General features: G+C 42.6%; 1 protein-coding gene and 1 long non-coding RNA gene across 5 annotated transcripts in view; one reads left to right on the top strand and one right to left on the bottom strand.

Moving 5' to 3' along the window:
• LOC142016896 (uncharacterized) overlaps positions 1-2218 on the bottom strand; it is a 57305-nt gene extending 55087 nt beyond the window's left edge. Inside the window, exon 1 of the long non-coding RNA XR_012646408.1 lies at positions 1894-2218. This is a non-coding gene — a long non-coding RNA (uncharacterized LOC142016896). The remainder of the gene's footprint in view (positions 1-1893) is intronic.
• Positions 1-24162, top strand: part of SLC39A10 (solute carrier family 39 member 10) — an 82699-nt gene that overhangs the window by 14664 nt on the left and 43873 nt on the right. Inside the window, exon 1 of one of the 4 annotated variants that reach the window (XM_075001326.1) lies at positions 16099-16192. The exons of 2 other annotated variants lie outside the window; for them this stretch is intronic. The gene's annotated coding sequence lies outside the window, so the exon portion shown is untranslated. Of the gene's footprint in view, positions 1-16098; positions 16193-16269; positions 16948-24162 lie in introns of those variants that run through there. One more of the 4 variants, XM_075001324.1, reaches the window with a different exon arrangement.

Below are 24162 nucleotides of genomic sequence, written 5' to 3'. Positions count from 1 at the left end.
CCAAATTATCTGTTAGTCTGTAATGTGCCACAGGGCCTCTTGTGGTTTTTGACAGCAACGAAGGGTCCTGTGGCACCTTATAGACTAACAGAAAAGTTTTGAGCATGAGCTTTTGTGAGCACAGACTCACTTCATCAGATGCTGGTCTTGGAAATCTGCAGGGCTAGGTATAAATAAGCCAGAGCAAGGGTGGGGATAACAAGGCTAGCTTAGTCAGCAAGGGTGAGGCTTACATCCAGCAGTTGATCTGGAGGTGTGAACACCAAGGGAGGGGAAGCTGCTTCTGTATTTAGCCAGATGAATTGTAGCTCAGAAATTTCTCTTTGGAGTCTGGTCCTGAAATTTCTTTACTGTAGGATAGCTACTTTTAAGTCTGCTACTGTGTGGCCTGGGAGATTGAAGTGCTTTCCTACGGGTTTAGCATTTGAATTAAGAAGTTAGACTTTTTAGCTGGGGGCTGTAGCTGACCAGTATCTTCTGTGGATTTGGCATAGAAGGGGTTGGGTAACATACACTGGCTGGTAGGGTGACTAAATGTCCAGACTGGTGGTTTTTGTTTTTGTTTTTTAAGTGACAGCCTTTGTATTATACAGATCAGGGTTCAGCGAACTTTCCAAGGCCTAGTGCCAAAATTTGACCTTTTGACCTCTATGTATGGGTCCAAGTGTCAGTGACACTTTTTAAAGTCACTAATAGTCCTATTTACAACAGCTTAATTCGTAAAAAAATTCAGATGCAGAGCTTTACTGTCTAGGTGGTAGTTGCTAGCAGTAGCTGGTCTTTTGTTAATCCACAGGTGGCATGGCTTTGATCAAGCTCACAGCTGCATGGGGGAAGAGGGGCAGGCCTGAGCTCCTATCTCATGTGCAGATGAATATCAACTCGCGTGCCACTCCTGGCACCTGTGCCAAGGTTGTTGACCCTTTACATAGATGCCTATTTACACACACACTGGCCCTGCCCTCTGCCCTGATTTTTTCACACCTACCATGTGGTTGCCCTAGTTACAAGAGCATCTCTAAGTCAAGCTAGCCTTAAATATAACATCCTAAGCAATTTAATGAACTCAGTACATTGTGGTAAAATGCAGTATAAATACAATATTAAGATTTTTCTTACGTTTTCTTAGGGTACAGTGTTCTTATACACTAATCACATATTATTGAGGCCACAGCCTTCTGTAGTGCCAATAGAAGGAGTGGGACCTTTATTTGAAATTCCATTTTCCCTGATTGTATGTGAACATTTCAGAATCACCTGAAGGCAGATCTGAACTAGACAGTTTTGCACATGCGTGTGTGTGTGTGTGTGTGTGTGTGTATATACACACACAAGACCATACCCTTAACTGATTATAAACACACATTAACAGTTAAGGGTGTGGTTTAGTTTTTTATTCGCACACCACAATCCTCCAACTATAAGTGTGCTAGTAAAAGCCCAACTGTAGATGCAGTTATATCCTAATAAAAGTGCTGGTTCTGGTCGGGAGAATCATACTTTCATATGGATACAACTGCATCCGTACTAGGAAACTTTTGTGGGTTTAGGTACACAGGTAAAAGTAGTAACAGCAAAACCTTGCTAGTGGAAACAAGCCCTCAGTCTTGTTTTTGGAAGTGATTTAGAAACCTAAGTCCCTTTGAAATTTTACCCTTTGCCAGTCTAGTGTCAATGTTCTAAAGAAATAGTCTTACCAAAAATTTAAATATGACTAAGAATTGAAATACTTCTTAAAGCCAACTTTTCACTCTATATAGCCTTTTTTTTCCCCCAAATATTATGACTTTCAACCAATAAATACTTTTCTTCACTTTGGACATCCCTCTTCAAATGCCCTTTTGTGGCTTTTTGTCTCATATGTATTTTATAAAATCCATTCATCAAACTTACCTCTCTATCTTTTCAGTCAGTATTCCAGAATAATTACTTCGCTTCTCACTTGCATTTCCTTGTAATGTTTTACTTGGTTCTACTGACATTGGCTACCATTGTCAATAGGTGATCATCTGTCCCGTATTGGGTGGGACAGTCCAATATTTGTGATGCCAAAAAGGCATCCCAACATTTTTTTTTAAGGACTCATTGTCCTGTATTTACCCCACCCAGCCTCGTGGAAGCAGAGGGGGAGTGGACAGCTGCGGCTTCCCCAGCCCTCCCAGGGAGGCTGGCAGGTGCAGCTTCCCGAGGGCTCCAGGGGAGTGCCAGCAACCGCCGCTTCCCCAGGGCTCCCGTGGACTGCCAGTGGCTGCTGCCTCGATTCCAGCTTCCCAGGGCTTGGAGAAGCCGCCCTTCCCCGCATATCTCCCTGTTCCATATTTGGGACAGGGAGATATGGTCACCCTACTTGTCAATTATTGTGCTCATTCCGCTTTTACCACTCTCATTCCTTATATTCTTTTTCTTATTCTCTGAACCCTTTACACTGTCCTATGTAATTACATGTGCAAAAGGGTTAATTTAGGGACAAATGGTTAAATCCCTGCCTAATATTTTCAAAAGAACCAAGTGACCTTTCATTAAAGAAATATTTTGATTGTATGCTCTTAGATAGAGCCTGGGACTGATAGAAATTCCAGGCTATAATTGTATCTCTATCACTGATTTGATGTGTCCTTTGGCAAGCTAACCTGATCTTCTGTGTTTTTTGTTTCTCCACCTATTGAATGGGTTTAGCAATCTTAGCACTGGATGCCTTCAGCCTTCATTGCTTATCGGCTTTGAGATTTGCAGGTGGATGCTTCTATAAAGTGCAAATAATTATTCATAAAGCAAATAAGAATGGTGAAGGTATGGCATTGCAGTACTTGCAAAATTAGACAGAAATGCTTTTATAGAATGGCCCATCCAATTTAAAAAACAAGCTATAAGTGGCTTCTGCTTTTTTGAGTCGAGAACTGTGCTAAACTATTTGTTTTCCTCCTTTCTCATCATTGGTTTTAGGTCATTGTTTTAATCTCCTCTGACTTTCTGTGGCATCTTCAGAAATGGCAGTTACAATTTACTCTATACTACATCAGGTGGAAAGACAAACCAATGATAATGTGGTTTACGTTGTTTATTGTTGAGATGTGGGCCCCTCTGCCTTTAGTAATATGCAGTTCTGAATAACAAGATTGGTAATGGCTTTGTTTTAACCCTAAGGTAGACAAAAGAACTCCCTGAATTTTTTTTTTTGGTTTGACATTGTATTCTGCTCCAAAGTATGAGGATGTATCATCATGTGCTCTTTCCGAGCTCTAATTGCGGTTGTTTGCTGGAATAAAAATAATAAATTGACCTAGACCGGCAGTCACTGAAATGTTACCAAGTAATTCTGATGATGCAGTTAGTAGAGGCCCATCAATGTGAATATTCCTTTTAGGGATGAGGATAAGGAGGAGGTTCTACTGACATCTTGGGCTCTCGCCATGAACATTTCTTGTCAACAAACCTTTAAGTTCCTCTCTGGTTATAATTTCTCCTTTTTTCTGCAGCTGGGCTAGAATTCTTTTCATACTATTTTGACTATGAATGAGAAACTGATTTTGAACAGAACTGAGTTTTTTTTTTTCTTTCCAAGTCCACTCCCCCCACAGCCATTGTGCCTCCTTAACTTGGGAAATTACAAAGCTTGTACTGGTGCTTCTCATTGGACAATTTCCAAAATACCTGTGTGGACCTGGTCAGATTTCTTTAATTAGTCAGGGTGATGGATTACATAACTACTCATGATATGGCCTGTTTAGTACTGTCTCATGTCACTTTCGCACTGATTTTTGCATTACTGTGTGGATACACCTAGTCTTCATTCACTGAAGCCCCATGCAGGAGCAAGTGTCCACCTATCCAGCTCTGCTTGGAACGTAAAGAGCCAGAGTCTTCACTGAGTAGATGTCTTTGTTCTTGCATAAGGGAAGAGGGGAACAGGCATATGGGGAAACAGGATGAGGAATTCTGCTCCAATATGCTGTTACCTTCACTTGCTTAAGGATTCTTCCATGCAAACTCCACACTTGTGAGGCTGTGTGTGCATCTAAGCTGACAATTTTATTTAAATTCTGCCTCCATAGCAAGACCAACTTCACCAACCCTCTCAGAGGTGCAATGCTGGTGAATTGTCAGAATGTGTTTGGGAGAGACATAGGCTTGTGACAAAAGAATGTGACCATTTCCCCAGTAGCCTGAAGATTTCCAAACTGTACAGTAACTTCTTTCAAAGCCTGCAGGACACAAACTACCCCATAGTTCAGGTCATCTTCCCAGTTTGGCCACATGCATCAAATGGATCACAGTGTACAATGTTCTCCACCGCTTTCTTCTTGGCATTTTTTCTGACTCAGATATAACCTCTGAAGCTTCATCATAATCGTGCTTCAGTGTTACCAGACTTGCCCATTACTCTGGTGGTACACTCATTTATTTGGGTTTATGGTGGAGGAGGTGAATAATGCTATCAGCGTGCTGCTTGTGTTACTAGGGTTCCTATTTAGCAGAGGAAGAAATGAAGCTCATTTATTCCCAATGGAGCTATTCTGCCATGGAATTTAGTTCTTCCCACATTGGACTTAGGTAGATGAGCTCTGGCAGCATTTGTTCATCTGAGAAGACCAGTTAATCAGCACTTAGAAGCTGACACTTCACATGCTCCTGTACTCAGTGGGCTGGGTTGTACAGCAGTGCCAAGCTGTGGCCCTTACATGCCCTTGGACTCAGTGGCTGGGTTAAACAGCACCTTCAGCTGCCACCCTCATATGCCTCCCCGGTTCAGCACCCTCTCCCCAATCCCCACTTTCACAGCACAATCATTCTGCTAGTAACCCACTGGATGGGCAAACCCCACAGGGTTTTCAGGCACTATAAGGATCTTTAGCAAACGTACAAGTATTGTTGCAGAGTGAATGGGGAAGCCAAAACAACACCACTGAGGAAGAGTGAGCCAGAGAGAAAGAAAAAGAGAGAAACAGTCAGTTTAACAATGAAAGTTATTTATTTCTGGGTTGTGAATACATATTTAAGAGTTACAATATTAAACCTAAACTGAAACTGATTACAATTGTTAGAGCTAGCAAACCATATAACTGATTGCATAAGGCAGGGTTAGGAGGCTATGCTGAGAGAGAGATCTCATCACTCCATGGTGTTTGCGCTGATTGGAGTTCCCAGATTGGAGCTCCCAGATGGTGATGGTAGCTGGGGGGTCCAGAGGAGAGGAAACAAGAAGAGCCTTCAGCACAATCAGGCAGGAGATGATGGGGTCTCAATGGAACCAATGTAGAGATTCCACCAAGGCATCACAAGTTACTTGAGCTAGGGTAGGTGTTTTTGTAGGGACAGGACAATAGTCCAAGAACACTGGATTTGATTATGGGTAAACAGAGGCAAGATGATGGAGACTGATCATGCCTGGCTATGGGTGATGTTCTTTGAATGAGCTCACAGTGCAACTAGGCAGTTTCAGTATTCTGTTTATCAATAGGATCCATTACTGGAACCGCTGATAGTCTGATAATGACTAATTTCGGTGTGAGCAGGCCTGGGTTCACTGGCATCTGGAGCAGAGATTTCCCATCAGGCAGTGCTACTCTGCTTTCTGTATCCCACAGTTCAGTGTGGTTCCTGCTTTGGAAAAGATGCTCTCTATTTTGTATACTAATGGAGATGTCTTTCTGCTCTATCTTCAATGCAAATGAGGCTTGGGATGTTTCCTTAATCCAATCACTCTTGTTGGTAGGATTTAGGTGTGTCTACCTCTGCCAGTTTCAGTGTTTTGTCTTTTGGTTCCAGCAGAGGCCAGAGGGAAGGTGATTGTTTTCCCTAGCAGGCTAAGAGCACTGGTCTTACAGGTCATGCTCTGGTTTCCCAAAACACAGAGCTCATAGGCAATGTCAGCATATCTGCCACCTACCTTTCCAAAATTAAAAAGCAAGAAGCTTCTTGAGTCTGCCAGTTCCCTGGGGCACTGTTCTCTGTTCAGGATGACTTTCCATTCTTGCTCTCTTCAGCTGATGCTTTTATTTTCCCACGAGTAAAGCAGTGAATGTATAATCAGGTATCATTTCAAGCTCTTTAATTTTGTTTTTAATAGCTCTGAAAGAATCTTGAGTTGCCTCAAGAATGTTGTGAAACAAGTCTGTACCCTGCCTCTTAATTGTTTCTGAAGCCTAGCCGTCATTACTGCCAGAAATAAAATGAAGCTACAGCAGTGGCTCTGCATAGCTGATCCCCAAATTGTGCAGATGCCACTGAAAATGTTTATTTTTTTTTTTGTGAATGGGTGTACAAGTGTCCACTGACATAGCCCTACAACCTGAATTTCACCCGGGGGTGTTGCCATCAAGGGGGGAATGCAGATTACCTGAACTTTGAAGCAGTCAGCGAGGAATTGGCAAACATCATCCCTCAAACCCAACCCCAAGAAATCTGGTACCCGATTACTGAATGCCTGACTACTGTCGCAGGAAACAAGACATTAGAGGGTTTTGTCGGCAAAACTCGTGGAGTATCCACACTAAAAATGCATTCTGTTGACAGTAAATGGACAGAACGTGGCACTCTTGTTAACAGCCTTCTCCCCCCATCCCCTTAAGGCAGAACGCCTTCTCGACAGAATCTGTCAACAACAAAAACATGCGTGGACCCTCCATGGGGCTCGCTGTTGACAGACAGGGCTTCCATGTTACTGGGCATCCCTGTCTGCTATGCTTCCAGTTGGCCACTGTGTCAAGAGTGCAACTGGGCAGTCCAGCCACTATCTGACAACATCGTGTGTAGCATAGCTACCTGACAAGTGACAAGATGCAATAGGCACTCCATAACTTCAGGTTGAAAACCATTGCTTAGTTCTCAGCGGGAACAAATGTGAGAGTATCATTGTAGATGAGCTAAAGGCCAACTGCAGTCTGCACACTGATTGGCCAATTCTGCCTCCCCACAAGAGAGACAGAAAAATTACCCAAAAAAGTTACTTAAGTACATTCCTCCCAAAGCACTTTGATTTTTGCTCAAGTACAAGTTCCGCCATCCCTCTGGAAAATTATTTGAGTAAAAGTATACATGCATGCATGTGCACACACTCACATTTCACATCTAGATTGTACTCTACTATCCAGATGTGAAAGCAATTGCACATTTACTCAAGTAACTTTTTGTATACTATTTCCACCTCTGCTCCCCACTGCTGGTATTATGGGAGGGGAGTATCAAGCATAATATTTCTCAGTACCCCTTTCTTAGCCCCTTTGGCAGTTTGGGACCGTTATCAAGACTTAGACCTACCTCTCGCATACCCAGGGCTTTTTTGCTGTGGGGACACAACAGAATGGAGTTTCACCACCACTTTCCGCCCCCATGCCTGTGGCTGGTGCTGCCTCTGTGCCTAGCTGGCTTCCAGCCGCAGGGCTGCAGGTCCTCCCCTGCACCTCCCATTTGGGGATCCCACATCTGAAGCTGCTGGCAAGACTTGAGTTCTGGAACCATTTTTTGTAGGAAAAAAAACCTGTGCATACCAAAGCATAAGAGGTGGCTAAAGCAATTAAGCACTTTTTATTGATAGTATCCCTTTACACATGTGCAATTCCTTATGTGGTTAGCAAAGAGGCATTTTAGAAATGCAAACATAATAAACTTTTAGATATTTGAAATAGTAGACAGAAGTACCTTTGAAATCAATTCTAAAATAGTTTAATTTTTTGCACAGTTTGTAACCCTGTAACAGAGCTATTTATCTGTGCTGATATAGATTACAATGTGAATGTTTCTCTGGCTGATAGCAGAAAAATTACATATGATTTATGGCATCACAGGTTGACCACTGAAGCTACTCTACAAAGTCCAGGAACTTGTTAGTACAACAACCAATAACGGCAAACATAAGAGTTAAAGGGGACAGAGTCTAATAGCAAGCTGAAAAATACCTATTTAGATGTTTTCCAAGCATGTCGTCTTGTGTTCTCACTATAAAATTGTCCTCAGGACATAGTTAGCTTTCTGCTTCTGCTGTTCTGTCTTTTTTTGCTAACCTTCCATGGTTAGTACGTCACATGAGTGCTACTCTAACTTTGGCAGCAGTACACTGACGTTATGTCCATTGACCAAAGTTTGTAATGTAGATGTGGCCTATGAAAGACTGATAAGAGATCAAACATCCACGCAGATATGATTGTGTCTTCTGCCCCCAGGAGACTGATGACCAAGATGAATGTTGCTTCTAAGTCTGTCACTATGAAACATGAGCAGCATTAAAAAGTGAAGAATCTCATCCCCTTTATTTTAAAAACAAAACTTCAAAGTTAAATATTAGATGAAATTTAAAACTTTCTGCACAAACGCCTGAGAAATTTTTCCCACTTCTGTATTCCCAATAGCTCGCAGTTACCCACTGCAGTCAACTCATGGCTCAAAGTTAAAACTGCTGTGAAGCGATATTAATGAATGATCTTCTGTAAATCAGCAAAACTAGCTTTATAACTTAATCACCATGACACTAGCTTTCCTAGTTTTACTCGCTCAAAGTTGAAATTCAAAATAATAAAAAAGCTGTTGACACAATTACTCAAAATATAGTCAGTTACAAAAGGAGCTGCCTAGATAGGACACATTCCTAAGGAGGGAGGTGACTATGAGGCAATGCAGTCTGTTCCTCCTGTAATCCAAGAAGGTAGAGGAAAGAGACTGAAACGTGCCTCTTACATGGCAAATTCTACATTCATATAGATATATAAGTGGACTTAGCCCTACTAAATGCCCAAGTGTTAATATCAGGGATGTGCAAAAGTCTGATTCACAAGCCTGTAATTTATTTTCCGACTTACTGCATCTAAGGAGCTGTAGAAACAAATGTTTCTGTCTAAGTACTTCACAAAGCAAAAAAAAAAGTCAGAGCTTAAGTGAGTCTGTCCCACAAAAGCTCATCACCTAATAATTTTGTTAATCTTTGAAGTACTACAGGATTGTGTTTTTTTGTTTTGTTTTGTGAAGATACAGACTAACATCACTACCTCTTGTGTCTAAGTACTGATAGCCATCATATTGTTAACATCTTCAGTGTTCTCACTGAAAGGCAAATAGAGTAGTTTTATAACAACACATGTGACTCCTGGCAAGAGTCCATTTTATTGCAACTCTCTCTCTATTGCTTTTCTAAAAGCATGGAATAGACATAGTCTGAAATTTAGTGTTAATAGATAAAACAACCAATATTAGATGAAGAAATACATTTGAATAATTGAAAATGAGCTCTCAAGCTGACCTCCAGGGTCTGTAATTTGGGAGCATTTTCTGAATTGAAACAGAGATGCATATTTGAATTTGACAATGGGCCAGACCAAAACCTCAGAGATGAACCAATGTGTGCATAGGCAGGGAAAAATGACCTTCATCACGGTTGAAGATAATCCCCATTTATAAAATGGTTGTCTGTAATTTTCCTATACTAAATTTGCTTAAAGCTGTGCAGTAAGTGCTGATTTCTAGTTTATTTTAAGCATCTGTTTTGCTTTAGGAAGCCTTCTGTTTTTCCTTTCACTCATTATATGCTCTCTTACTATTGCATATTGTCTTGTCCTTTTAGAAATCAATTGACATTTTAGCAAACTAGAAATTTAGTACATTAGACTTCGATTTCAATGCTTAAATTTCATTTTCAATTTAAAATTTGCATTGTTTCTAACAAACTTAATGCCTTAAACATAAAAGTGATTCTGTGGATAGTTTCCGGTAGGCAAATACCTGAACAAGGGGAAGATTTTTTTAAAATAAGCGGGTGTGTCACAATAAGTGCCTAAAACACCCTTTTAGCTCTCAAAAATTGTGATTATTTTACAGAAGTGTTGAAGATTTCACCAAGGTCAATGAAAACTGATGTGTGTTCAGCACTCTTTGAAATCAGGTCATATAAGGCCACAAATTATGGCTATATTAACAATAAAGCACATATATAAACAAATCTGGATCTATAATTTTGTAAATCTTGGTCTATTTCCTTATGAATGTAAAATGGGAATGGGAAAGTTATACGTTAGGTATTATGCAGCAATGCTGTTTACACATTTTAAAATAAATGCAATTGCCTTCAATGTTACGAAGATCATATATATGTATTAAAAGAGCCCTCTATCATAAAGATTAACAACCCTCCCACCCACAGCCCTGATATCTGCTATCACTTGGCTAAGGTGGCAATAGCGTTTATACCTGCATTGATTTTCAGTTTCTAATTACTTTCGTTAACATTTATACAACTTTTCTGAGATTAATTCAGGAATGCAAAACTATTATAGTACTAGGTTTCTCATTTAGTGTATTTTCCCTTGGAAGATTCTGAACGCACTGTTTTTACTAATATGCAGCGTACATCTGGATGATTTTATCTTCTTGGAAAGCCGCATAGCGATTTCAGCACAACTGCTACTGAAAAAATATTCAGGCAAAGGCTATACTCAAGGGTAAACCTTTGTACTTGGCTGACTTTTATGAAGAGATATTTACTGAATTAAAGGAGGGAAGATTACGTAGGGGATGGGGAGAGAGGAAAAGAAGATAAATGGTGTGTGTGAAATGAGTAGGTGGTTTCAGCCAAGTTCCTTCTGGGTGAGTGTTCGCAACATAATTGGCATCATTAACAGGCTCAGGGGACAAGCTAAGTGTCTGTAACACCCTGAAGTCCTATTCTTTCTGTCTTCATCCTAGAAAACTCGTGGTTCTGCATCATTTTCTTTCAACTACATGTTTGAGGCTTGGATCAAAAAAAAGAAAAAAAAACTTATGTAAGCATAACTCCTTCCTCAACTCAGCTTTTGCAACCCTAGCATAAACCTGGACCCTGACCTTTGCTTCTTTTCTCACATTTCTTGAAGTTTGCAGTTGTCAACTTCCCTGTTGCAGAAATCCCTCTACATGACTTAATTGTTGCAGCTACCCTGGGTGACCTCTCCCAAAACTCACCTCTCAGCATCGACATCTTAGGAAAAATATGTCACTATGCGTCTGCATTCACTTGAAGCATCTATTCAAAACTGCCCCTTAATTTTCTAAAATGCTCTCTGCACTTGCTCTCACTTGCTTCACACATGTTGGAATGGAGGTTTTTACTCCCGTAAGGAACAGAGGATGTGGGGCCAGCCAGCTGTGTTCATTTATCAGACTTCAGTTGACAAGGAGAAAGTTAATATAAAAAGAATAGCTAAACTGAGGGGAAGCAGAAGGACAACTCCTGCATGGGGTATGATGGGAAACGGACAGCAAGGCAGTAAAGACAAAGGGAAAAGGCCTCATGGTGGGCAAAGGAACGATCTTTGTTCTGATTTTTTGTAAATGTTTTATGTTGAATACAACTGTGCCTTAAAGGAAACACAGGTTTGTTACTGGGCTGGCTTTCTTCACCCATGTAGTGTTTTGGATTTACACCATTATAGCCCATGATTTCAATTAGTTTTTTGCCAGTACAACTCCACTGAGGTCACTGTGTTATAGAGGTGTCAAACTGTCACACTGCAGTGGTGAAATAGGCTTTATTTCTCTATTGTCACTCTCCCTCCCCCCAGGTCTGGCGGCTTATCTAGCTCTGACCTTATCCCTGTCTTTCTACTTTATCTCATTGCTGTTGGTTACTGGCTCGCCCCCATTCATCAATGCTTCATGTGATTTGAAGCTAAAAATATTACTGTTCTCAGTTTATCACTCAACTTCTCTTGCCTTCTGGCATTCTTAAACTCTAACTATTCTCTAATCTGCAAAATGTTTTTGGATATTTTTACAGGAGGAAATGCTATGCACAATGCTGTTCTAGGATGGATGTTGTAACTAAAAACTTAGGGAAATAGAGCTGTGCCCTAACCCTGATTATCCTGATAATCCACTTCTCTCTCTATTCTTCGTCTACGCTTCTGAGTTTAGTGTTGCTATGACAGAGCTTTCATCTGATCAGAGCTGTCGCTAAGGGGTTGCTGTGCCAGGGACAACTCTCCCATCTGCCCCAGACCCCCCCCCACCCTCACCATTCCTACAAGCCCACTCCTTGCCCCTAATGATGTAACCTTGAAGACTAGTGGGTAGGTAGGGGCCTTATCTCTTGCATCAGAGTTTGGGCTCAACCCTGCAACCTGCAGCAGGAAAGGAAGTAAGTTGGTTCTACCCTCCTTTGCTCTCTGGCTCGCTAGTGAGTGCGGGGGCAGTCCTCCACCCATGCATGACACAGTGTGAGGGTGAGTGTCGAGAGCCAGACCCTTGCTGCTGGTGCCCAGTCCCTAGCTAGGCCCCCTGGTTGCCCTCAGGACACTTGCCCCAAATTATCCAAAGGCTCTGAACGTGCCAGTGTAGTCATAGCACCAATGCTAGGAGGGAGCTCCCCCAGAGTTTTTAGTAAACCACCTCCACAAGGGGAGAAGGCTGTAGCAGTATCTACACTAGCGCTGTACAGTGCTGTAACTTGCTGTGCTTGGAGGCGTTTCTTTACAAGAAAGTTACAGTGCAGTAACTGGGCAGCAAAGAAAAACCCTGAAATTCTAGTAGGCCTTTCTTTTACAGGTAGCTATGTAAAGTAGTAATATGCTTATATGAGGAAAAGTAAGAGTAGTAGAATGCTACACAAGATCATTTAGGGCTATGGCCAAATAGCTTTGGTAATGGACATTTGGTTCCTCTACATTCTTGCAGATTTGTAGCCTCAGCTGGGAGGGGCATAGTGAAAATCAGTTTTAGCAAACCTGTGCTTATATTACTCAGTAAAGCAAAAATGATTTAATTATGCAGCATGAGTACCAAATGCCCGATGAGTTGTTATTAATTTGCAAGGGCCACCTTTTAGGATTCTAGCATTCACAGTCTAACCACTCTTTGCCCATTTAGTCTAATTAAACTGTAGTTTCTCAACTTAAAGGACTGAATCAATGAGCCTTTGTATTCGCACCATCTTTTCAAATATAATAAAGCTACTCTGCCTGGAACCAGATCAGGTTTAAATACACCATTTCTTTTCCAGGGAGGAATCACTCCAGTTGGCTTTCAAAGAACATTTCTAGAACTCTAATCTTCTCTCTCCCTACCCAGTTAAGTAAAAAAAACCTTGGTCCAGCGGAAAATATCCAGATACTGATGCACTCAGAACTCCTAGTAGGGGAGGAATTGGGCCCTGTGCCTTACATCATGCCCAGTCCAGGGAGCTGTTCAGTGCCCACAATACCCATTGATTTCTAGGCACTGATTGGTTGGGTAGGCAAAGAAAAGATGCTCATGAGGAGCCTCATCCTGCTCCCACTGTCACTATGTAACAGTTAACCATACTTACAAATAGCTGCTAGACCTTGCAAACTCAAACCAGGTTCTTTCCAGCTTGTTTGTAACAAAGGCTCTATAGCACAATTTAGTTCCTTAGTTACACCTTTGTAACCTTAAATTGTAACTGGTGTTTACCCAGGTAACTGATTGGAACATAATAAATAATTCTACTGAGACACAAAATAGAACACAATCTGAAGTTCACTCAGTTTACCCGGGCTTATAGAAGTAAAAAGCAGCAAAACTTTTTTTTTTTCACTATAGTGAACAGATCTCCATTGGTACTCAGGGCATAGAAAAAAATACTTTATCTGAGAAAGTATTCAATAGCTATAAAAGGAGCAGACAGAAAATGAGGAACAAAAACATAGGAAGGAACTTGCCTAACACCAAAAGTCCTAACGGTCTACGTTGCAACTTATCTCTCACATAAGCAAATCACACACTTCAGTGGAGCCAGAATTTCAGCCATGTTTTAAAAATGAAGCCATACGTCTGCAAGAATCTCTGGGTCTAAATTCCCTTACTGAGGTCTGCAACCTGTGGCTCCGAAGCTGCCTCTGGCTCTTTAAGGTCTTTTTTTGTGGCTCCTGATGCTGTAATTGGAAAGTAAAAAAAATAAAAACCCTCCTGATTATTTTTGGCAAATACTGAACATCTAAAAGCCCAAAAATGAACGATCAAAATATAAGTGATCTCAAAATGTTGGCTAACTCCCTCTACCATCCTCTGTGATCGGAAGAAGGGCTTTTGAAAACCGGGGTGTGGGGGGATCCTTTTGGAAGGTCCCGCCTCCACAGGCGGCGCGCGATTCGAAAAGCCGCACTTTCGAATTGCTGCGACTGCCGTTATGCTAATGAGGCAATGCATATTCATTGCAGCATCTCATTAGCATATTTTGAACCTGCTCATTAACATGCCCTTTTCGAAAGGAAGGGGCACGTGTAGACCCAGCCATAAAGTGTGAGGAAATAGAAAAAAAAGTTTGTGAATATCCTGCAGTAAACAGTGTGCTGTTCTTAAAATAGGGGGTTATAAAAAGTATGGTTTGATGTCAAGGACTGTCGTGTATTCACATGCATTATGGCTCTTGAATTATTGAGTTTTTTTACTGAATTGGGAAAAAACAGCCTTCCTTGCTATCTTGGTTACCAACCCATGCCCTAAGCTTTGATGTGTGTATTTAAAATCCTGATCCAAAATTTAACAATTTGGGTCATGCTTTTGAACAAAAATTCTTTAACTGTTTTTTCATATAGTCCTAAAATTTTAAACTGGATTTAACCTTATTACAATAAATAGAAATCTTTAAAAATGATAGCAAACAATGTATTCCATGGTGCATCACTGGATGCTTTGACTCTTGGATTTTGGATGCCTTGAGTCCTACATCCTTTGTGCTATTATTTCTATTAATGTAGTTATTACTCCTATTTAAAAGGGGAAGAGTTCAGTGGCTGTTGTATCACTGTTTGCCACCTGTACTATTATTACATGTAGCTGCAATGCTAAAAGAATAAATCCACTGCAAAGGACAGACTAATCACATTAGCTCACAGTTCTAATTGTGTGTAAGTATAGATGTACTTCATGGCCCTCGCTTTCTTTCCTATTCCCTCAGTAACCAATAAATAAATAAAGTTAGTGAACCTTTTGGATTATTTTTACATTAATTTACATCAATTATGAAAATTTATCCAAACACTTATTTACATCCAAACAAAAAAACAGTCAAGTAGCACTTTAAAGACTAACAAAATAATTTATTAAGTGAGCTTTCATGGGACAGACCCACTTCTGCAGACCACAGCCGTACCAGAACAGACTCATTATGTGCTGGTATGGCTATGGTCTGAAGAAGTGGGTCAGTCCCACGAAAGCTCACCTAATAAATTATTTTGTTAGTCTTTAAAGTGCTGCTTGACTGCTTTTTTGTTTTGATAGCATATAGACTAACAAGGCTTTCTCTCTGTTCTGATTTACATCCCTTATCATTCAAACAATCTAAAGAAGCCCAACAAGCCTGGGCGGGTCAAACCCCTGTCTTCTGCTCTTACCCATTTCAAGCCCATGCGTGACAGCTCTTGTTTTTAAAACAGCTGTTGGGAACTAAGGTGGCTTTGGATTCCGTTAAAACACCCCATAAAAGAAAGGCGAGAGCCCAGCTCCCTGCTGCACGTGCCAGGTTCAAACAGCAACCGAGGGCCCCCAGCCCTAAGCCAAAGCGCTGTCTGCCACCTTTGAAGTGACCCCGCCCCAGCTGCGCCAGTGCAAGGTTGGTTTAAAGCCAGGCGTCCTACTGGCCGAAAGGTGCAGCCCAGTAACTGATCCCCGCCCCAATCCCGCCGGCGCGGAGGACTCGCAGGCTATGGGGCGCTGCCCCAGCGCCTGGGGAAGTGCAGCTAGGTGGACTCCCGCTCGCCAGCCTCTTCGGGCAGTGCTCATCCCCGTGGCGCCGGGGCCTAGCTGCCCGCCGAGGTGCCTGGACGTGTTAGCTCCCTCCCATGGCTAACAGGGGACGGCGGGTTGCCCGGCCCTGCCTGAGCGGACGGGGGGGTCACGCGCCCACCGCCGGCCGTATACCCCTGCAAGCCGCGCAGCCAACCCTCGCCTTTCTTGGGCAGCCTCCGGCTGAGGTGTCACACTGCGCATGCGGCTGTTCCTCTAGCGATGAGCTCAGCCGCCGCGGGCGGGGGAAGGAGAGACCAGAGGAGTTCGTGCTACGCCGTTTACGTAGAAGGGAGCGGGGCGGGGGGCCGCGCATTGGCTCGGCCGAGCCAGCAAAGGGGTTGCTTAGCCTATGCTCGTGGTGCGTGGCTCGGACGGCGTAAGTGTGTTTGCTGAATGGCGTAGCGCGCGGGCCGCGGCGGAGCGGGAGGAGGTGCCCCGGCGGTTTGGTACCGAGCGAAGAGGGAGATGCACACGGCACTCGAGTGAGGTAACTATAAAACCCCATTTGTTTACATTCCCTCCCCCACAACCGGCCGGCGCTGCCGAGAGGGAGGCGGTCGGGCCCCGGGCCGGCTGCGGGGGGGATGGAGCGGTCCGTATCCGGGCGCAGGCTGCAGAGTAGAGTGTGGGGGGCAGCCGGGTGGCCGCCGCCTCATCACGTGGCGCCAGCAGCAGCAGCGAGACCCCGCTGCCGTAGTGAAGGGGGGAGGGTGGTGCTGCTCCGTGGCGTCGGGAAAGGCCAAACTGCCTGTGACCGCAGTGGGGGCCGGCGTGTAACAGTCCCCCCGCGGCTCACTGCATCGGGACTGGCGGGGAGAATTCATAGGCCGCTCTCTGATCCGCCGCAGGGGCTGTGCCGGGGGAAGGTGCCAGATTCCACATGGGCCTCCCCCAGCCCCCACGGCTTTCCAGCCGGGAGTTGTGGGGGGTGCGGGCCTCCCCCGCCACGCTACGCGACCTAACGCCTGCTCTTGGCTTCCTACTGGCGTGCCCGGTGTATCTGTCCCGAACTCTGGGACCAGGTGTTCATTGTAAACGTCCATCAGTAAAGCTGCGTGTTTCCGGCGTGTGTAAATCCCCCTTCCTGAGCAGCACATTATCATCAACCTCTGAGCCCTCTTCTGAACCGCTGCGTGGCCCGGAGAGTTTCTCTCCTAGACCTGGTACTGCCTCTCGTAGAGCTGGATTAACTGCCAAGAGGAGACACTCTCCCATGGATGGGTATGCAGCATCTCCAGTAAGGTAGTGCGGCTGTGCTGTAACAGGGTTTTGCATGTAGAACCATACGGCTGGAAGAGACCTGAGGAGTTAATCGAGTCTGAGTTACTGTGTACCTTAGGCCTGCCCAATCATCATCATTATGCTTCACCTGCAGTAGGAGTGTGTCTACGATTACCATGAGTTTGATGTGCCTCAGTCAATCCTCTGCAGTTTGATTTTTGCGATGTGTGAAGAAATGGCAAAAATCGACCTCATGGGACTCAGTGATTGACAATGTACTCCACGCATGGAGTAAGGGATGTCCACACAAGCTGGAAGATTCCTTATCTACACCAGGGAGCAAAGTCAATTGTGATATGTTGATTCTAGTTACGCTAACAGTGAAGCTAGAATTGCGTATCTGGGATTGACTTTGTTCCCTAGGGTAGACCAGGCCTAAGTGCTTTGAAGGACTTCCCATAAGGTACCTTTCTTAGAAGGAGACAGTTAGTTAGGAATGCTATTTTGGGGTCTGAGTTGGTGACACTTAAATATCACATCTAGGTCATGTTTATTTGGGAAGAATGATGGTGGATGTGCTTTTCAGTGTATTACAGGGATAGCCATGTTAGTCTGTAGCCTCAAAACCAACAAGAAGTCCTGTGGCACCTTATAAACTAACATTTTGGAGCATAAGCTTTTGTGGGCAAAGGCTGCTTGATCAGATGCAATGGAATAGAGATTCTAGTCAGGGCGGTGTGGCCAACTTTTATCGGATAATGTGGAGATGTGTAATATTGGTTTCAGCATAATATTGGTTTAGTCGGTTATGGGGAGACTTCCTATCATGAGGTGCATCTCAGCTAAATTGTGAAATTTTGGACAGAGTCAGAAAAAGACAGATATAAGTCAGGGGTCTCAGACTCACTGCCCAGGCATCACTGCCAGCTGGAGCAGTTTTGCAATCACAGCTGGGAGAACCAGCGTGTGTGTGTGTGGGGGGGGGGGGGTGTACCAGGGGTCTGTTGGTTCCAGTTGCCCAAGCCTGACCCCTTCCTGCCGCCTCCCTTGCCTTCTCCCCTTCCCCTGTCTCACTGAGGCCTGTGAGATTCCCCCTGAGGGAAGAGCGAGAGACCTGGCACAGCAAGAACATAAGAGGTTATCTGAAAAATGGGTCCTAATTTTAAAGGATTTAATAATATCCTGTGACGACTGATTTTTCTTTGGGGGCGGGGAGAGGAAGGAGAAATAAAACACACCACTCAAATCCGTGAAGGGACTCTTAACTAGTTTGTGGAATATTGGTCTAAAGCATATTCTAATGTAAGAAAACTTTATGAATCAAATTAATTGTCCCATGTGAATGGTCAAAGGACAAATTTAGCCCAATGGGCTGCAGTTTCTCATGAACAAACTTGTTTTGAATAAAGTCTTTTTCCAAAATTTTTTAAGTATTATTGAATATTAAGTTGTGTTATTAGCCCTTTAATTTTTATTTAGGCTTCTCAGTCAAACATTACCACTGTGTAGTTTTGTAAGTGTGAGTAAAAAAGGCCTTAGCTGTACAGAGTTCTCCATTTTACTAGCTGCTGCCTTACTCTTATAATCAACACCTGTTCATGTCCAAGCTTCTCTTTTTCTTTTGACTCCTGCCTGATGTGAAGGAGGAACTCCTTTTCTCCCTTTTTCAAGATGAGTTTTACTCAGTGACTATACTACAATTTATGTTGTCATAATTTGTCACTCAAGTGTGTGAATAAACCACCCTCCTGACTGACATAAATTACACTGACATAATGCTTTTATGCAGTGTCATGCTGACAAGCCAGCATAGCTACTCTGTTTCATGGAGATGGTTTTATTATGCCAGGGCAACAGGAGAGAGCTATCAAGTATCAGAGAGGTAGCCATGTTAGTCTGTAGCTTCAAGAACAACAAGAAGTCTTGTGGTACCTTATAGATTAACAGATATTTTGGAGCATAAGCTTTCATGGGCAGAGACCCGCTTCATCAGATGCATGAGTGGGGTGATGGTTTCAGAGAGGTGTTTAAAGATTGGGGTCCCAGTAAGAGGGAGGGTCAGAGCTGACAAGGTCTATTCAGCAAGGTGGAAATGGCCCAGTTTCAACAGTACTTATCAAAAGAGTTAAAAACAAGTCAGATCAGACAGGGGCATGTGAGCCTTTGTCAGAGACAAATGGGGAGATATTAGCACCCAGAGCAGAGAAACTGCCTTTGTAAGCCGTGAACCACTCCCAGTCTCTGTTTAATCCATGGCTAATGGAGTTAAATTTGCAAATAAATTGCAGCTGAGAGATTTCGCTCTCCATTTGATTCTTCTGCATAAAGCATCTTTACCACACGTAGGGCAGGTACAGCGACACTGTATGGCTACGGTTACACTACAGTGTTCTGTCAATAGAAGTCGCTGTTGGAAAAGATTTCCCAACAAAGTCGCTGTTGACAGAGTGCAGCCACACACTAAAAGCGGTTCAGATAAGCGCTCTGCTCTGTTGACGGAGCATCTGGAATGCTCATCTGCTCTCTCGACAATAGAGGCACCTAGAACCACAGCAGGCAGCAAAACCCATGGCCATTTTGCTTTTAGAATTAAATACAATCTATTATCAAGAATATTTGAATATCTGGCAACCTGTCAGTTGTATTGTAATATCGTTGTACTGTAATGTAACGATAACACTGTCATTATGTTTTCAGTCTAATCCAGGTTGAACCTCTATAGTCCTGCACACTCATGTCTGTCAACATCCATAATCTGACATGAGTTTAGTTAGTTGGATGACCACTTATCATGGGTGTTTTGCCCAGTTTCCCTGTGATTCCATAAAGTTTGTCTACAGTCACCAGTCCTGGCTCTCAGTGTTCTGTGCTGTTGTTTAGCTCTAACTTACCCTTAACTGTCTTCTAAGAGTACAGTAAGCAGAGGAAGTGTTGGTATTGTGGTAGACAGTATTGACCTCTGGCAAATTCTCTTGTCCAGCACTGGTCGGTCCTGAAAATGCTGGAGGAGAGAGGTTCAACCTATAATAAAATGGAAGTAATACAAAGTATCACTTCCTCAGAGTGTTTTGGCAGCATCTACAAACACATCTATAGAAATTTAGATTACTGTAACTTGATTACTTACTATCCATTCACAATATGAGTTTGAAATTACCTTCTCAGGCAAGGTATTAATTAGATATTACAACAAGGGGATTCTCAACAGAAGATAGACTTATTTCAGCTATATACCTACCTCTGTGCCAGGTAAATACGTAGCTTTCAATGGTGATGGAAGAACGCCATCATGATCCTTCATGTATTGTGCTTTTCAAAGAGCATGCTTTTCAACCGTACGTCGACATATGCTTATGGTGGGTGGGTGGGCAGGCAAAGAAAAACAACATTTGAACTTTGGATGCTTTCAACAAGAACTTTCCTTTGACTGCTTTGTAGTAACAAGTCTTACCCGCAACATTTTCTCCTGCTACCATCTATCCTGAAGATAAGTTTTTGTGATTCTGAATTTTCTTTATTTGTAAATGTGCAATTTGATGCAGAAAATACAAGCAGTTTAACTGAGAATTTCTTAATTAGATAGTAATAGAACCCGAGCTGTCCTTTTTCTCCAATTATATGTTACACTTTGTACTTGATGTACGTTGGTTGAAGGTATGATAATCTGTGAGGCATATGAAATTTCTAAAAATGGTAGTCCCACTTTAGCATAGTTGTGTAGGACATCGGGTTATGGGAGTTTTCCAAAACTTGGAGTCAAAGTCCAGTTGAGAACTAAGATGTCAATAGCTAGATATTTCCTGTTTTTACTCCAAATAGATGATCTGTGCATCTGTGACAGTTGTGATTTTAATCTGAAAGTAATACCGTGAGGAGTGGGATAATTTGAGTGAAAGCACAAAAAGTTAATACCAAAACTCTTTCAGATCTGGCAGCCCCGGGACTGGGAGATAGAACAGGTATAACTAGCTATACATAACACTAAAGAATAAAACAAGATTAGCTATTCAGAAACAAGCGAAAATGCATGTAGAGTACTTTATTTACCAACAACAGTAGCAGTGTACATTGTAAACATACTGTATTTGCTATATTTATTTGTGTTTACTTTCACTATACTGGAAAATGTAACTAAAATTTACTTATGGTTAAAGTGCTGGTTATTTGGGAGTTCTGGATGATAGAATGCCAGATATGAAAGAGTTTGTTGTAAAATGATAGGGTGTGTAGAATAAAGGAATTTATTATGCAGTCTCATAAAGATAGAAATTTGAAAATATGGGTTTGGTACTCTGAAGAACTGAGCATGTCTGGGGAAAGGATTAAGCATTTTCTACTCCAGTGGAAGTTGAGAAGCCCAGCACTTCTAGGGTGGGGTCAGACTTATATGTAATAATAGTACTTTATGGTTTGTTTTCCTAAATAAAGGTAAATTCTCATTGGTAGTCATTAAAACATGTTGATTTGCAACTGAGTATAACTCTTACACTAAAGTGGTGCTAGTTTTTGTCAGCCATGAGGATACACATTTACTTAAACGACTGTATAACTTAACATATATTTATTCAGATTCTTAATTTTTACATGCTTTTATTTTAGAGGATGCTGAATGATATGGTTCTTATTTAAAATGTGTGGTGGTTTAATGTTTTGTTTGTGATTAGTGTCAAGCACTACTTGGATGTAAATGCAAATTAAAGTGAATAAAAGCATTTTAATTAAATGAGTTGGAATATAAGAGAAGTTTTGATTTTGTGTTTAAAGTTAACTTATTTAATAACGTATTCCCAGTAGTTGAATTAAATTGATTATTTCTGCTCAGTGTCTTTCAAGCTTTTAGAACTAGTAAATCTCACCCATTTGCCTTTAGTTTTTGTTCATAAATTGGAAGAAGATATCAGGCTTTTGTGCTTTTTCAACTCCAAATTGACTTCTCAACTTTGAGTGAGCTAGTCACCTGAACTAGTTGAATAAATTGAAATGCAGAAAATACTCTCTGTGCACCTGCAGAAGAGGTTAGAAAAGCTGTTTTCTAAGAACACCCCTAGGAAAATCTCTCAATGTCTATTGGCCTGTAGAAAGCTATTTTTGTGCTTCAGCAAACTCTGGTTTCAGAACAACAAGAAGTTTTGTGGCACCTTATAGACTAACATATTTTGGAGCATAAGCTTTTGTGGGCAAAGACCCGCTTCATCAGATGCATGGTGTGGGGGTGGTTTCAGAGAGGTGTTTAAAGAGTGGGGTCCCAGTAAGAGCAAGGGCCAGAGCTAACGAGGTCTATTCAGCAAGGTGGAAATGGCCCAGTATCAACAATACTTATCGAAAGAGTTAAAAACAAGTCAGATCAGACAGGGGGATGTGAGCCTGTGTCAGAGTCTAATGGGGAGCTATTAGCACCCAGAGCAGTGAAACTGCCATGTAAGCTGTGAGCCACTCCCAGTCTCTGTTTAATCAGTGGTTAATGGTTTCAGGTATTTAGCCAGTGACTTCGACATTTTCGTGGTTTGATGTTCTTTAAACTTGACAGCAAGTCTTTACTACTTGATCTTATTTTTGTATTCAATTTAAATTATTTTAATAGGTTTAGGCCTTAATGTGAGTAGTTATCAAATCTAATTGTAATAGGCTTATATTAAAAAAAAAAAAACAAAAAACAAAAAAAAAACTTAAGTAAAATCAAGTTTCATTTTTCCTGGAGTATAATTCTTGCTGATGCTGATCAGCTTGACTTGAAAGTCTACCGGTTTACTGCTGTTTGATCTATTTCGTTTGTCCATTGGCATTAGTCAATGAAATTGTAGGCTTATATACATTATCTATAACTGTATGACTTCCTGAAAGGAAGGACAATTATCATGTTTTGCATTTACCTTGGATAGCTTACATTGTTCATAATCAACTGTTTTTGGGACAGGGAGGGACTGGCAGACAGAAATCCCAAGCTGGGTGTTGAAACCCTGTGTTATACCTATGTTGTACGCTTTCGTTTGCCTGAGGCAGAGAACAAACAGGGAACAGCTGGCTTAAAAAGAGAGACAAAAGGCAGCTGGTTGGTCCATGTGGCTCTCTGCGCTGCAGGGAGAGATTTCATGGGCTGCCCCCAAATTCAGCAAAATCTCTCAACTTGGTTGGCTGGAAAGCAGCCAGTGAGACCTTTGAAATTGTGCTGCACTGCTCAGCCCCCAGCAAAATATCTCCACTCTCATTTGCCATTTTCCAGTGGGACTCAATGCTGTGATCATGAAGGCAACATGAACACCTAAAATGAGGACTTTAAAACTAATCTCAGAACGTGCTAAAGGTACTCACTTTTAAAACAAATACAGTAGAACCTGAGATTTGCGAACACCTCAGGACAGCAGTCACAGAAAGTTTCCTTATTTTGTCAAATCTTTTTAAAAAAAACTTTACCCTTATGCTTCTAGTAGTTTACATTTAGTACAGTACTGTACTATATTTGCTTTTATTTGCTCTGTCTCATTGTGTACTTTCAGTTCCAAATGAGGGGTATGATTGGCAAGTCAGTTCACGACTCTGGTGTTTGTGGATCTGAGGTTCTACTGTGCATGTGGGGGTAATGAGGTAGTAGTGGTGGCAACAGCTCATATGCTTTAATTCTCAGAGACCTGTTTTACGTCAGGGGTGGGGAATCTTTGGCCTGTGGTCCAGATCAGGACCTTGACTTGTCTGGATCTGACCCCCAAGGCCCAGGGCTCCCTTCCCTAGCACCTGGCCTGCAATGGGGGAGGGTTATAGAGACCCCAGCATCATGGATCAGAGTCAGGCAAGCTGGGGCCAAATCTAGCCCACAGGGCTCTGCCTGATGTAGGGGCAGGAAGCAGTGCCAGCTGCTTCTCCTGTTCCCCTCCTTGGGGGACTGGCAGTGCAGTGCTGCCTGGAGGCTGTTCCCCACTGCTTTGCCAATCAGAGCAGTGGATGAAAAGCCTCTCCAGAGAGCATTTCTCTGCATTGCTGTTGTCCCAGCTGGTGGAGGGGGAAGCAGTGGTGTCATGTGGAGGTAAGTACTCTCCCCATTCCAAGCCCACTCCTGTATCCCCTTCCCACCCAACCCCCTATCTCCACCCTGGTCAGACCCTCCCCCCACCCTCTGCTTGGTCCTCTGCCCTTCCACCCTGCCCCACCACCCTTCTTCTGCATCCTTCCTCCCAACCAGACCCCCATCCTCATCATGTTGTTGCATCTTCCCTCCCACCCAGACCCTGCCTCCAGTCCACT

The sequence above is a fragment of the Carettochelys insculpta genome, chromosome 8 (assembly GCF_033958435.1).
Source record: "Carettochelys insculpta isolate YL-2023 chromosome 8, ASM3395843v1, whole genome shotgun sequence".
NCBI classification, from domain to species: Eukaryota; Metazoa; Chordata; order Testudines; family Carettochelyidae; genus Carettochelys; species Carettochelys insculpta.
The sequence above is the reverse complement of the archived record's forward strand: the minus strand, read 5'-3'. Positions and strand labels throughout refer to the sequence as shown.